This window comes from Crinia signifera, chromosome 2 (assembly GCF_055691185.1).
Source record: "Crinia signifera chromosome 2, ASM5569118v1, whole genome shotgun sequence".
In the NCBI taxonomy this organism is placed as follows: domain Eukaryota; kingdom Metazoa; phylum Chordata; class Amphibia; order Anura; family Myobatrachidae; genus Crinia; species Crinia signifera.
This window is the reverse complement of record NC_139218.1, coordinates 335,198,690-335,214,073: the sequence shown is the minus strand read 5'-3', so window position 1 is coordinate 335,214,073 and position 15,384 is coordinate 335,198,690. Positions and strand designations below refer to the sequence as shown.

At 46.2% G+C, this 15,384-nt stretch overlaps 1 protein-coding gene across 2 annotated transcripts in view; it reads left to right on the top strand.

Moving 5' to 3' along the window:
• The first annotated feature begins 9,564 nt into the window (after positions 1-9,564).
• The window catches only part of LOC146057802 (E3 ubiquitin-protein ligase TRIM7-like), a 42,984-nt gene continuing 37,164 nt past the window's right edge, over positions 9,565-15,384 (top strand). Inside the window, exon 1 of one of the 2 annotated variants that reach the window (XM_083169494.1) lies at positions 9,565-9,808. The gene's annotated coding sequence lies outside the window, so the exon portion shown is untranslated. The remainder of the gene's footprint in view (positions 9,809-15,384) is intronic. The other variant, XM_083169495.1, reaches the window with a different exon arrangement.

Sequence of the window (15,384 nt, the reverse complement as noted above, 5' to 3'; positions counted from 1 at the left end):
GGAGTGATTTTTGGATTTTGCAGCTCAGATTCTGGTGGAATGTTGGTGGGTGCTATGTCGCATTAGCAAGACCCCCCAAGCACCAATACAGTGGAACCCCCCCACAAGTGACCCCATTTTGCAAACTACACCCCTCAGGGAATTCATCTAGGGGTATAGTGTACATTTCAAACCCCCAGGGGTTTCACCAATTTTGATACAACTGGGCAGTGAAAATGAAAAATTACATTTTTTTACACAAAAATGCAGTTCTGGCTCAAAAATTTTCATTTTCATAAGGTATGAAGGAGAAAAAGCACCCCAAAATCTGTGCCCCAATTTCTCCCGAGTACGGCAATGCCTCACATGTGACCAAAAAATACCATTTGGGTGCATGGCAGGACTCAGAAGGGAAGGAGTGATTTTTGGATTTTGCAGCTCAGATTCTGGTGGAATGTTGGTGGGTGCTATGTCGCATTAGCAAGACCCCCCAAGCACCAATACAGTGGAACCCCCCCACAAGTGACCCCATTTTGCAAACTACACCCCTCAGGGAATTCATCTAGGGGTATAGTGTACATTTCAAACCCCCAGGGGTTTCACCAATTTTGATACAACTGGGCTGTGCAAATGAAAAATTACATTTTTTACACAAAAATGCAGTTCTGGCTCAAAATTTTTCCTTTGCACAAGGAAAGAAGGAGAAAAAGCACCCCAAAATCTGTGCCCCAATTTCTCCCGAGTACGGCAATGTCTCACATGTGACCAAAAAATACCATTTGGGTGCATGGCAGGACTCAGAAGGGAAGGAGTGATTTTTGGATTTTGCAGCTCAGATTCTGGTGGAATGTTGGTGGGTGCTATGTCGCATTAGCAAGACCCCCCAAGCACCAATACAGTGGAACCCCCCCACAAGTGACCCCATTTTGCAAACTACACCCCTCAGGGAATTCATCTAGGGGTATAGTGTACATTTCAAACCCCCAGGGGTTTCACCAATTTTGCAAACTACACCCCTCAGGGAATTCATCTAGGGGTATAGTGTACATTTCAAACCCCCAGGGGTTTCACCAATTTTGATACACCTGGGCTGTGCAAATGAAAAATTAAATTTTTTACACAAAAATGCAGTTCTGGCTCAAAATTTTTAATTTTCACAAGGAATGAAGGAGAAAAAGCACCCCAAAATCTGTGCCCCAATTTCTCCCGAGTACGGCAATGTCTCACATGTGACCAAAAAATACCATTTGGGTGCATGGCAGGACTCAGAAGGGAAGGAGTGATTTTTGGATTTTGCAGCTCAGATTCTGGTGGAATGTTGGTGGGTGCTATGTCGCATTTTGCAAACTACACCCCTCAGGGAATTCATCTAGGGGTATAGTGTACATTTCAAACCCCCAGGGGTTTCACCAATTTTGATACAACTGGGCAGTGAAAATGAAAAATTAAATTTTTTTACACAAAAATGCAGTTCTGGCTCAAAATTTTTCATTTTCAGAAGGTATGAAGGAGAAAAAGCACCCCAAAATCTGTGCCCCAATTTCTCCCGAGTACGGCAATGCCTCACATGTGACCAAAAAATACCATTTGGGTGCATGGCAGGACTCAGAAGGGAAGGAGTGATTTTTGGATTTTGCAGCTCAGATTCTGGTGGAATGTTGGTGGGTGCTATGTCGCATTAGCAAGACCCCCCAAGCACCAATACAGTGGAACCCCCCCACAAGTGACCCCATTTTGCAAACTACACCCCTCAGGGAATTCATCTAGGGGTATAGTGTACATTTCAAACCCCCAGGGGTTTCACCAATTTTGATACAACTGGGCTGTGCAAATGAAAAATTACATTTTTTACACAAAAATGCAGTTCTGGCTCAGAATTTTTCCTTTTCACAAGGAATGAAGGAGAAAAAGCACCCCAAAATCTGTGCCCCAATTTCTCCCGAGTACGGCAATGTCTCACATGTGACCAAAAAATACCATTTGGGTGCATGGCAGGACTCAGAAGGGAAGGAGTGATTTTTGGATTTTGCAGCTCAGATTCTGGTGGAATGTTGGTGGGTGCTATGTCGCATTAGCAAGACCCCCCAAGCACCAATACAGTGGAACCCCCCCACAAGTGACCCCATTTTGCAAACTACACCCCTCAGGGAATTCATCTAGGGGTATAGTGTACATTTCAAACCCCCAGGGGTTTCACCAATTTTGATACAACTGGGCAGTGAAAATGAAAAATTACATTTTTTTACACAAAAATGCAGTTCTGGCTCAAAATTTTTCATTTTCAGAAGGTATGAAGGAGAAAAAGCACCCCAAAATCTGTGCCCCAATTTCTCCCGAGTACGGCAATGCCTCACATGTGACCAAAAAATACCATTTGGGTGCATGGCAGGACTCAGAAGGGAAGGAGTGATTTTTGGATTTTGCAGCTCAGATTCTGGTGGAATGTTGGTGGGTGCTATGTCGCATTAGCAAGACCCCCCAAGCACCAATACAGTGGAACCCCCCACAAGTGACCCCATTTTGCAAACTACACCCCTCAGGGAATTCATCTAGGGGTATAGTGTACATTTCAAACCCCCAGGGGTTTCACCAATTTTGATACAACTGGGCTGTGCAAATGAAAAATTACATTTTTTACACAAAAATGCAGTTCTGGCTCAAAATTTTTCCTTTTCACAAGGAATGAAGGAGAAAAAGCACCCTAAAATCTGTGCCCCAATTTCTCCCGAGTACGGCAATGTCTCACATGTGACCAAAAAATACCATTTGGGTGCATGGCAGGACTCAGAAGGGAAGGAGTGATTTTTGGATTTTGCAGCACAGATTCTGGTGGAATGTTGGTGGGTGCTATGTCGCATTAGCAAGACGCCCCAAGCACCAATACAGTGGAACCCCCCCACAAGTGACCCCATTTTGCAAACTACACCCCTCAGGGAATTCATCTAGGGGTATAGTGTACATTTCAAACCCCCAGGGGTTTCACCAATTTTGATACACCTGGGCTGTGCAAATGAAAAATTACATTTTTTACACAAAAATGCAGTTCTGGCTCAAAATTTTTAATTTTCACAAGGAATGAAGGAGAAAAAGCACCCCAAAATCTGTGCCCCAATTTCTCCCGAGTACGGCAATGTCTCACATGTGACCAAAAAATACCATTTGGGTGCATGGCAGGACTCAGAAGGGAAGGAGTGATTTTTGGATTTTGCAGCTCAGATTCTGGTGGAATGTTGGTGGGTGCTATGTCGCATTAGCAAGACCCCCCAAGCACCAATACAGTGGAACCCCCCCACAAGTGACCCCATTTTGCAAACTACACCCCTCAGGGAATTCATCTAGGGGTATAGTGTACATTTCAAACCCCCAGGGGTTTCACCAATTTTGATACAACTGGGCAGTGAAAATGAAAAATTACATTTTTTTACACAAAAATGCAGTTCTGGCTCAAAATTTTTCATTTTCATAAGGTATGAAGGAGAAAAAGCACCACAAAATCTGTGCCCCAATTTCTCCCGAGTACGGCAATGCCTCACATGTGACCAAAAAATACCATTTGGGTGCATGGCAGGACTCAGAAGGGAAGGAGTGATTTTTGGATTTTGCAGCTCAGATTCTGGTGGAATGTTGGTGGGTGCTATGTCGCATTAGCAAGACCCCCGAAGCACCAATACAGTGGAACACCCCCACAAGTGACCCAATTTTGCAAACTACACCCCTCAGGGAATTCATCTAGGGGTATAGTGTACATTTCAAACCACCAGGGGTTTCACCAATTTTGATACAACTGGGCAGTGAAAATGAAAAATTACATTTTTTTACACAAAAATGCAGTTCTGGCTCAAAATTTTTCATTTTCAGAAGGTATGAAGGAGAAAAAGCACCCCAAAATCTGTGCCCCAATTTCTCCCGAGTACGGCAATGCCTCATGTGTGACCAAAAAGTGGCAGGACTTAGAAGGGAAGGAGTGATATTTGGATTTTGCAGCACAGATTCTGGTGGAATGTTGGTGGGTGCTATGTCGCATTAGCAAGACCCCCAAAGCACCAATACAGTGGAACCCCCCCACAAGTGACACCATTTTGCAAACTACACCCCTCAGGGAATTCATCTAGGGGTATAGTGTACATTTCAAACCCCCAGGGGTTTCACCAATTTTGATACAACTGGGCTGTGCAAGTGAAAAATTACATTTTTTTACACAAAAATGCAGTTCTGGCTCAAAATTTTTCATTTTCAGAAGGTATGAAGGAGAAAAAGCACCCCAAAATCTGTGCCCCAATTTCTCCCGAGTATGGCAATGCCTCATATGTGACCAAAAAATACCAGTTGGGTGCATGGCAGGACTCAGAAGGGAAGGAGTGATTTTTGGATTTTGCAGCTCAGATTCTGGTGGAATGAATGGTGGGTGCTATGTGGCATTAGCAAGACCCCCGAAGCACGGTGAAATGATGAACCTAATAATCCATAGATGTGTGGTATATTTTAAAACACTCCTTTATACATAGGCCGGGTTTGTCGGGGCAAGTTTCACAGTGGAAAATAGTTTCCTTTCTTATTCCCTTTTTATAGCAAACTTTGCACCTTTTTTGTGTCCTGCCCTTTCTTGCAGTGGAGGGGATTTCGTTAGGAAAATGCTGCCCTGGTACAATACGGGGGCCAGTACTAGAAGTACTGGGGCCCTCTGCCTGCTGGTTCCCAAATATTAGGCCCTTTATGACTTCCTCTTGAAAGTGCATAAATGTCCCCCTCTGGCTGGTAGAACGGAATAGCACGTAAGCGTTATACAGTGCCATCTGGATGATATACACGGCCAGCTTCTTGTACCAGATTTTTGTTTTCTGCAGGGCACTGTACGGCTTCAGTACCTGATCTGAAAGATCCACTCCGCCCATGTACTTATTGTAATCTAGGATACAATTAGGTTTTGAGGTGTGGGTACTGGTACCTCGTACAGGGATGGAGGTGGTACTGTCTCCATGAATTGTTGTCAGTATAAGGACATCCCTCTTGTCCTTATATTTGACCAACAACATATTTTCGGTGCATATTCCCCTGCTTTCACCCCTTCTCATTACTTGGGCAATGTGCGTTTTTGGGAGGCCTCTTTGGTTCTTACGCACAGTACCGCAAGCTGCTGTACCTCTTGAACCAAGGGCCTTAAACAGGGGGATGCTAGTGTAAAAGTTATCCACATAGAGGTGATAACCTTTATCCAGGAAGGGGTGCACTAAATCCCAGACAATTTTTCCACTAACACCTACGAGGGAGGGGGGGCATTCTGGCGGTTCAATTCTTGAATCCTTCCCTTCATATACCCTAAACCTGTGGGTGTACCCTGAGGTGCTTTCACACAGCTTATACATTTTTATGCCATACCTTGCCCTCTTACTGGGAAGGTACTGGCGGAATTTAACCCTTCCTTTAAAATGTATAAGGGACTCGTCAATACAAATACATTTTTCAGGGATGTACATCTCTGCAAATTTGGCACTGAAATGATCAATGACCGGCCTGACTTTGAATAGCCGGTCAAAGGTGGGATCATCTCTGGGTGGGCACAGTGTATTATCGGTGTAATGTAAAAATTCTCAAAACGAGTCCGAGTCATGGCCATACGGTAAAGTGGGGTGCTGTACAGAACATCTGTACTCCAATATTGCCTAATTTCTGGCTTTTTTACTATGCCCATATGTAACACCAGACCCCAAAACGTCATCATCTCTACTGCATCTACAGGGGTCCACCTAGCAAATGATGACGTGGGGTTTTGAGCAATAAACTGCTGGGCATATAAATTAGTTTGGTCCACCATTAAATTTATAAAATCATCAGAGAAAAATAATTTGAAAAAGTCAATTTCTCTGAGACCTGCTGAATCAAATTGGATTCCTGGGATGGCCAAAAACTCAGGAACCTGGGGCTCAAAATTGTCTGGTGGTGGGGTCCATACGGGATCAATCATTTGGGGGGGGGTCTCAGCTGCTCTACGGGGGCGTCTTTGAGGGGGTCCCTCATCAGCAGAGGAGGAAGAGGAGCTTAAGGCGAATCCTTCAAATTCCCCGCTTGCATCACTGGCTGTGTCAGAGTCAGAGTCAGAGGCAAGCATGGCATATGCCTCCTCCGCTGAATACATACTTCTGGATGACTGGGATGACATTTGGGATGACATTTGGGATGACATTTGGGATGCCATTTTTATTTTTGTGTTTCTGTAAGTGTAATGTTTCAACACGTGTATAGTGTAGGGGGGGGTACAAACTTTATTTCAACACGGGGGGTATGTAGTGTGTAGTGTGTATGTAGTGCAGAAAAAAAAAATACTTTATACAGGAATTTGATCCCAATAAAAAAATAAATAATTGAAGGGGTTAAAAAAAAAAAAAAAAGGTCCTGCGCCAAAAATTGAGCACAGATGTTGGTCAGTAACGTCCGTCACTGAACAGCGCTCAAAGGCAACAGGACACCCACAAAAACAACGTGGGTGCAAAAACAAAAAAAAAAAAAAATTTAAAAAAAACTGCAGAAAAAAAATGATATAATGATATCAACCTGTGCCAAAAATGCTGTTCAGTGATTGTACGTCACTGATCAGCGGCCACAGGACACCCACAAAAGCAACGTGGGTGTAAAAACAATTTAAAAAAAATTTCCACAGCACTCTCCAAAAAAAAAAACAATTTAAAAAAACTGCAGAAAAAAAAATGATATCAACCCTGTGCCAAAAATGCTGTTCAGTGACTGTACGTCACTGATCAGCGCTCAGCGGCCACAGGACACCCACACAAGCAACGTGGGTGTAAAAACAAAACCCCACTGCACTCTCCAAAAAAAAAAAAAACTGAAGATCAGTGATGCAGTGATGCACCACTGATTAGCAGTGAGGGGCAGCAGACACACAACCTGACAGGGTATATATATAAAAAAAAAAACCTGGACCCCCAAAAAGTTGCTGATTAATTAATTAAAACTGACCAGCACAAAAGGGGGGGCAGCAGGGGGGGCAGCAGTCAGTTGCACACGCAGCACAACCTTTGGTGCAACTGACAGGTATATATATAAAAAAAAAAACCTGGACCCCCAAAAAGTTGCTGATCAGTTAATTAATCAGCACAATCAGCACAAAAGGGGGGGCAGCAGTCAGTTGCACAGGCAGCACAACCTTTGCTGCAACTGACAGGTATATATATATATATAAAAAAAAAACTCTGCACCCCCAAAAAGTTGCTGATCACCTCAGATATAGTGATCAGCACAAAAGGGGGTACAGCAGACACAAAATATAGCACTCTCTATCACTCTCTAATACTCTCTATCACGCTCTATCACTCTCTATCACTCTCTATCACTCTCTATCACTCTCTGTCACTATCTGTCCCTATCTCTCACGATCTGTGACTCTATGACACTGCTGCAGCAGCACACACAGAAGTCACAAGATCCAGGAAGTATCCAGCTGCTGGCAGCACGCTACCAGCGGTGATCAGCGGTGATCAGGTAAGTTTCAGGCAAGGATCAGGTATGTATCACGACAGATTGGCACGGTGACTGCTCTGCACGCAATTCCAGACCGGAATGGCGTCTGCAGCGCAGTCACCGTTAGTTTAAATCACGCGCCTTGGCTGTGATTGGTCCGTGGGTCCCACGGACCAATCACAGCCTTGGGGGCAGGTGGGGTGAGGTGTCGTCGTCACCGATGACCCCCTCATGCCCGCTGACGCCCGGCGGTGATTGACACCTGTGTTACCGAGCATCTGATTCGCCGGTAACACAGGAAAACGCTGTGAATGGCTGTTCACACTGAACAGCCAATCACAGCGATCGCCGACGGGGGGGCGGCATCGCAGCCCCCCCTGGGCATGCAGGGACATGTCTGCTGTCAGGGACAGCAGACATCGTCCCTCTGTCACTGCGTCTCGAGACGCAGTGGCACTTTGAAGTCATGATGTATATATACGTCATGTGTCGGGAAGTACATCCCGGCCATGACGTATATATACGTCAAATGTCGGGAAGGGGTTAAAGCACAGTCCTACACGTTAAATTAACGTTTAAGAGGCAATGGGAATGCCTCTTAAACGTTATTTAGCCTCCAGGCAGTCCCAGTGCCTGATGAGACCTAGTAGTTCTCACTTTGTGCATGCGTAATGAGAGCACGTGCATAATAAAGAGCCGCTCATTACATATGTGCATATGTAATGAGTGGCTCATTATTATGCACGTGCACTCATTACATATGCGCAAAGTGAGAACTACTAGGTCTCATCAGGCACTGGGACTGCCTGTACCCTGCATGGACCCCCGCTGCCTCCCCACTGCCCTGCATCCCCGTGCAGGTAAGTACAAGGGGAGGGGAGGTGGGGGCACAGGGCAGGTACTCTTTACACTTGGGGGGGGGGATTAGGCACTCTTTACACTGGGGGGGGGGGTTAGGCACTCTAAATTTTACACAGTTCACTGCAATGGGAATGGTACTTAAATGGTATTTAAAACGGTAATCTGCTGCAGTGGGAATGCTAATACCGTTTTAAATACCATTTAAGATTACCAGTACTTTAAACTGGTCTGCAGTGGGAAAGCAGCATTATATAGCGCAGCAGTTTCCGTTGCGCTTTACAATAGTAGACAGTGATAACACAAACTGGGTAACAAGAGACAGACTTGGAGGTAGGAGAGCCCTGCTGCAAGCTTACAATCTATAGGACATAGGAGGGAAACACAAGGACAGGCACCAGTAATAGCAAAGCAGTCCCACCAAGTTACAAGTCCAGAAGGAAAGCTATATAATACATAAGTGCCTCAGAGGGTTATGAATAAGAAGTGAATAAGAAGCTGAAGCTGACCGAATTAGGGATGGCCATCGACTATCGATGTTCCCAAAACATTGATGGTTGGGACCTAGTGCTCAATGTTTTGGGCATCGATAGTGGATGGTCGAATAGTTTTATGCCATCGATGGATGGCTTCCGATGGTAAAAGTTGTGGGCGCATGCGCACTGCGTGCGCAGCGTCATTGCGTCCAGCGACATCGCTGCGGGCGGCCCACCCCACCGGAAGGTGCGCGCACGCGCAAAAGAAACAAACTGGATTGATAGCTAAAGTTTCTTCTGCGCATGTGCACGGATCCCGGCCGAGCAGGCTGCCCGCAGCGACCCTTCCCGTTGCTCTGCGTATGCGCGGCTAAGCGATGGCAGGAACCATCGATGGTGTGAGATAGAATGGTTTATAGCCATCGATGGCTCCTGCTCTAGAAGCCATCGATGGCAACCATCGATGGGTGATGTGCCGATAGCCATCCCTAGACCGAATAAGAAAAAGGCTTTTTCTTATTCGGTCTAGGGATGGCCATCGGCACATCCCCCATCGATGGTTGCCATCGATGGCTTCTAGAGCAGGAGCCATTGATGGCCATAAACCATTCTATCTCACACCATAAGCTAGCTGGCCGGCCGGAATAGAGAAGTCAATTTCGTTTTCGTTTAGCCTCGTCCAATCACGCCCCTTCTCTCATGACCTGCAGCGCTACACACGGCTAATGGCTGGTTTGAAGTTGTGCCGCTGATTGGACGAGTGCGGGAAGTGGGCGGTACCAGCGCTGCCCGCTGTACCGCAGTCACGGAAGTAGTTCTGAATCCCGTGTAGCAGCAGCCTGGCCCTGTAGTCGTGAGACGCGTCCCCAGGCGGCACTGCGGCAGTGACGGCAGCTATTACACGGCGGAGGTACCGGGCGCTTGTGTGCGAAGTATATAGGAAGCTAAGCTACACGAGTGTGCGCACGGCCGCGCCTGCTCCCCGCCAGAGGCCACAGCTCTACAGCTTAATAAAGGGGCAGGTACATTAAATCCTAAACCATTCGTTTAGTGGGATAGCGACAATGAATCTACCCGCTAGCAGTACTGTACACACGTAAGCGCGTACTCTGGTTTGGGTTACTGATAGAAGCCCATATGAATCAATATTAGAGCATAGAGAGTAGGGTGATCATATTGTATAAGTACGGTAGGGTCTGATTCAGATGTTACTGCATTTCTAGCAGCAATCCACAAGGTAACTACTGTATTAAAACGTGCTAATGCTGCCACCTGGAAATGGATTGTAATGTAACTCGGTACAATAACATCCCTGACCCTCTCCATGAGGGCGAAAATGCTCTGTTCCTGGACTTCCCTGGAGCTAGGTAATTGACAAGAAAGGTGATGGCAAATATACATTACCAGGGAAGTCAAGGAACAGTGCATTTTCTCTGGACAGGTAGGCAACCATGCAATTGCATGTGATGCAATCTAGTTAAAAAAAAGGTACTTGTGGAGTATCCCGGCTCCCATCGTATGGCATCGTATGCCATATGTAGTGGCATACGATGGCATGCGATGCGATGTTTTACCAATTTTTGACCATTTTTGCTCAAAAATTGTATGCCATCGCATGGCATCGTATGCCATATGTAGTGGCATACGATGCGATACGATGTTTTACCGATTTTTGCGCAAAAATCGTATGCCATCGCATGGCATCGTATGCCATATGTAGTGGCATACGATGCGATACGATGTTTTACCGATTTTTGAGCATTTTTGCTCAAAAATCGCATGGCATCGTATGCCATATGTAGTGGCATACGATGCGATACGATGTTTTACCGATTTTTGAGCATTTTAGCTCAAAAATCGTATGCGATTGCATCGGATGCCATACGATGGCATGCGATGCGATGGCACCCGATTTTGCACTGAAATGCATCAGAATGCATTGAAATGTGTATTAAAGTAGTGAAATGCCCCCAAATGCCATTTTTCATAGTGCACCACCCCCTGTATCAACGTCAACCCGAAGCGTGGCGAGCGCAGCGGTACGCGTCCTACGACCTTTTCATACCCCCACTATCCACGTCGGCGTGGAGTTGAGAATAGAATAGTGTGGCGAGCCCCGCGAGGGGACGCGGATACCTGTGAAGCCCGCGAGGGGACGCGTATAGCTGTGAAGGTATCCGCGTCCGCTCGCCACGCTTCGGGCTCGGTGGCTCGCTGCGCTCGCCACACTATTCTATTCTCAACTCCACGCCGACGTGGATAGTGGGGGTATGAAAAGGTCGTAGGACGCGTACCGCTGCGCTCGCCACGCTTCGGGTTGACGTTGATACAGGGGGTGGTGCACATTTCAATGCATTCTGATGCATTTCAGTGCAAAATCGGGTGCCATCGCATTGCATGCCATCGTATGGCATCCGATGCAATCGCATACGATTTTTGAGCTAAAATGCTCAAAAATCGGTAAAACATCGTATCGCATCGGATGCCACTACATATGGCATACGATGCCATGCGATGGCATACGATTTTTGAGCAAAAATGCTAAAAAATCGGTAAAACATCGTATGCCATTGTATGCCACATGCGATGCAATGCGATTTTTAGCATACGATGCAGGTCGTGGGATCCGTGATACTCCACAAGTACCAAAAAAAAGTATGGGCAGCACATACTTTCTGAGCTGTGCGATGGGATGTGAGCGGGAGCACGCATCTCATCGCACATGGCAATTATACTGTGTATGGGCACCTTAAGTGTCTGCATGCACAGATGTCACACTTGTCGCAGATGGTTTGATAATCAACCGAGTAGCCTCAAGCTGGCCATACATCAGGACGACCTGCTCACAATCATGATTGTGTCCAGACTTCCCTTCAACTTCCCGGAAGTCCCAGACTCATGAATTGGTGGTTTATGGACACACAGTGTGCACACACTCCAGCTGCTGTACATGACCGGTCATCGCACAATTGATTATATGCACCTAAACTGCCTGAAAACTGCAACTCAAATGAAGCCGGTCATATGAGCAATCAAATGACTGATTACGTGTGCTTAACCCCTTCCCGACACATGACGTATATATACGTCATGAGTCGGTTGCGGGGGAATCAAGCCAGCTCACGGAGTGAGCTGGCTTGAAAGAGAGCAGGTAATGGCTGTATATTACAGCCAGGTACCTGCTCTCACGGCCACGAGCGGCGAGTTCGCCGATCGTGGCCGTTTAACCCTTTAAGCACCGCGGGCAAAGCGCCCGCAGTGCTTAAATAGCTGATCGGAGGGGGGGCGCCCCCCTCCGGCGCCGATCGGGGCCCCCCGCTGCGAGATCGGAGGGTGCCGATCGGTTGCCATGGCAGCCAGGGGTCTAATGTAGACCCCTGTGCTGGCCACTATGTTCAGCCATAGAGCTCTATGGCTGAACCTAGTACAGGCGTTCGCGCCCCCTAGTGGTCAAGTACACTAGGGGGCCTTGTAGTAAAAGTAAAAAAAAAAAATAAAATAAGTTTAAAAATAAAAAAAATATTAAAAGTTCAAATCACCCCCCTTTCCCCATTTCACAAATAAAAATAAATAAAAAATAAAAAAATTAAACCTATTTGGTATCGCCGCGTTCCTAAAAGTCCGATCTATTAAAATATAACATTAGTTATCCCACACGGTTAAAGGCGTAAACGGAAAAACATTCCCAACGCCAAAACTACGTTTTTTGGTCGCATCGCCTACCCAAAAAAATTTAACTAAAAGAGATCAGAAAGTCGCACATATCCCATAATGGTATTAATTAAAAAGTACACTTCAGCCCGCAAAAAATGAACCCTCACCCAGGTCCGTAGGTGGAAAAATAAAAAAGTTATAAGCCGCAGAACATATCGACGCGACGCAAATTAGAAAAAACGTAAAATTTTCTATTTTTTTTTTAGTGGTAAAACGTAACGAAAACTATATAAGTTTGGTATCACCGGAATCGTAACGACCCATAGAATAAAGATAAACCATCATTTTAAACGAACTATGAACTCCAAAAAAACCGTAACCAGCGCAAAATTGTGGAATTGCGGTTTTTTTCCTTTTTACCCCACATTGAATTATTTCCTGATTCCCCAGAATATTATACGGTATAGTAAATGGTACCATTAAAAAGTACAACTTGTCCCGCAAAAAAAAAGCCCTCATGTGTCTATATAGCCGGAAAATTAAAAAAGTTACGCTTATTTGAACGCGAGGAGGAAAAAAAAAAAAATTAACAAAAAACGCCCGGTCGGGAAAGGGTTAAAAGCATTGTTTTCTGTTGCTGGGATTGTAGGCTGAGAAATGCATGCATATTTGTCACCACACACAGCAACCAACATCGCTCAGGTAGCGATGCCAATAGTGCAACTGGCCATTGATAGTGTTAAACTATGCAATGGATGTCCATCGATAATTTTACCTATCGATGGTCATCCATTTGTTTTGACTGATTGGCCCGTGGGTCGGACTTCACTGGTGTTGGGGGTGGGGCTATGCTGTATGTCCTGACACTGAAACAAAACTGAAAGGTTTTGGGGTGCCATCGATGGAAAAAGTATTCAGCATCGGCCCTAAACCATTGACGATTTTAAATCATCGATGGCCGTCCCTACACTAAAGTACTTCACCTGGTGGGAGTGCAGTGTAACTTACTGTAGATGCATTTGCATATTGCTGATCACTAAACTGCAAAAACATTTGAATAGCGTACACCTCTGAATAAGGCCCATAGTTATGGCAAGTTGTAGTGGATTTTGTCTTGGGTGGAACAAAAATCCTGCAAAAAGAGTTAATTTTCCCAGCATATAGGAGGAAAATCAATAGCCAGCAAAGGGTAAGAAGTGCTGTTGCCATGACATTTAAACCCCAGCAACAGCACATCAACTCCCACCCTTTACCAGGCCAATTTGTATCCCGATTTGCACAAAGTGTTCGGTACTCTTTACCTAGCACGGCGCCCATCGCGGGCATCGCGACCATCAAATGCACTAAAAAACGGGTGCGACGCGATGCCCGCGATTTCCCATAGGGAACAATGTTAAAAGTGTGATTGGACGCGATTTTACTGTTCAATGCCTCAATGCCCGCGATTTTTCCATAGGAAACAATGTTAAATGGGCCACAGAGCCCAAATAGTCCCCCTGAAGTCTGAAATGGCCCCCACAATTGTTAACGCCACCCCACGATCAACGTGAACCCGAAGCGTGGCGAGCGGCAGCGGTACGCGTCCTCCGACCTTTTCATACCCCCACTATCCACGTCGGCGTGGAGTTGAGAATAGAATAGTGTGGCGAGCGCAGCGAGCCACCGAGCCCGAAGCGTGGCTAGCGCAGCGGATACCTTCACAGGTAAACGCGTCCCTTCGCGGGCTTCACAGGTATCCGCGTCCCCTCGTGGGGCTCGCTGCGCTCGCCACGCTTCGGGCTCGGTGGCTCGCTGCGCTCGCCACACTATTCTATTCTCAACTCCACGTCGACGTGGATAGTGGGGGTATGAAAAGGTCGGAGGACGCGTACCGCCGCCCCTCGCGGGCTCGCTGCGCTCGCCACGCTTCGGGTTCACGTTGATCGTGGGGTGGCGTTAACAATTGTGGGGGCCATTTCAGACTTCAGGGGGACTATTAGGGCTCTGTGGCCCATTTAACATTGTTTCCTATGAAAAAATCGCGGGCATTGAACAGTAAAATCGCGTCCAATCACACTTTTAACATTGATCCCTATGGGAAATCGCGGGCATCGCGTCGCACCCGTATTTTTTAGTGCATGCGATGCCCGCGATTTTTTACCCCCGATGACCGCGATGGACATCGTGGGCGCCGTTCTAGGTAAAGAGTACCAAGTGTTCTCTTACATTATGGGTTAGGGATCACTTTTGTGTCAGATATTGCTGCTGTAAAGTGCTGCGGGTGTCATGCAATTTTGGATGGCAAGATCATCATTCTGTTAGTAAATAATGCTGCTTTCACATTGCCTAAACGTTTAAGACCTGGTATTTTGAAATGGTATTTAAAACGGGTCTAAACCACTAAAGCCCTTTCACATGGCAGGTACAAACCATTTTAAATAGCATGTAATACCATTCATACTACTTTCAGACCGCAAACCCGTGTCCAACCCTGCATTTTGAACACGGGTTTGTCCTTGTGGAGAGCCGTTTCAGACTCTTAAATTACCCCTTTCACACTGCACTTCAACCCGGGTTTTCCTAGGATTGGTGCTTACACACTAAACCCGTGTCAGGGCTGGAAAACCTATGTGTGTCATTAAAAATTGGCTTTTTTTTATGGCTCACAATAATGATGTCACAAAGGAAATAAAAGTGAGGGGTGGAGATTGTTCACAGCATTGCAGCAGCAGCACCCCTAATGTTGAGCAATTCCCTCATCTCCTCATCTGTCCAGAGAGAGGACATATTGCTGGAAAGCAGGCTGTAGAAGTGTGGAATACACACTGGACAAGTGTGGATTGCAGGCTGTAGAAGTGTGGAATACACACTGGACAAGTGTGGATTGCAGGCTGTAGAAGTGTGGAGCACAGGCTGGGATGGTGCCTGTGTCCGTTGGTCCGCAGCTCCAGCGTGCTGCTTGTTG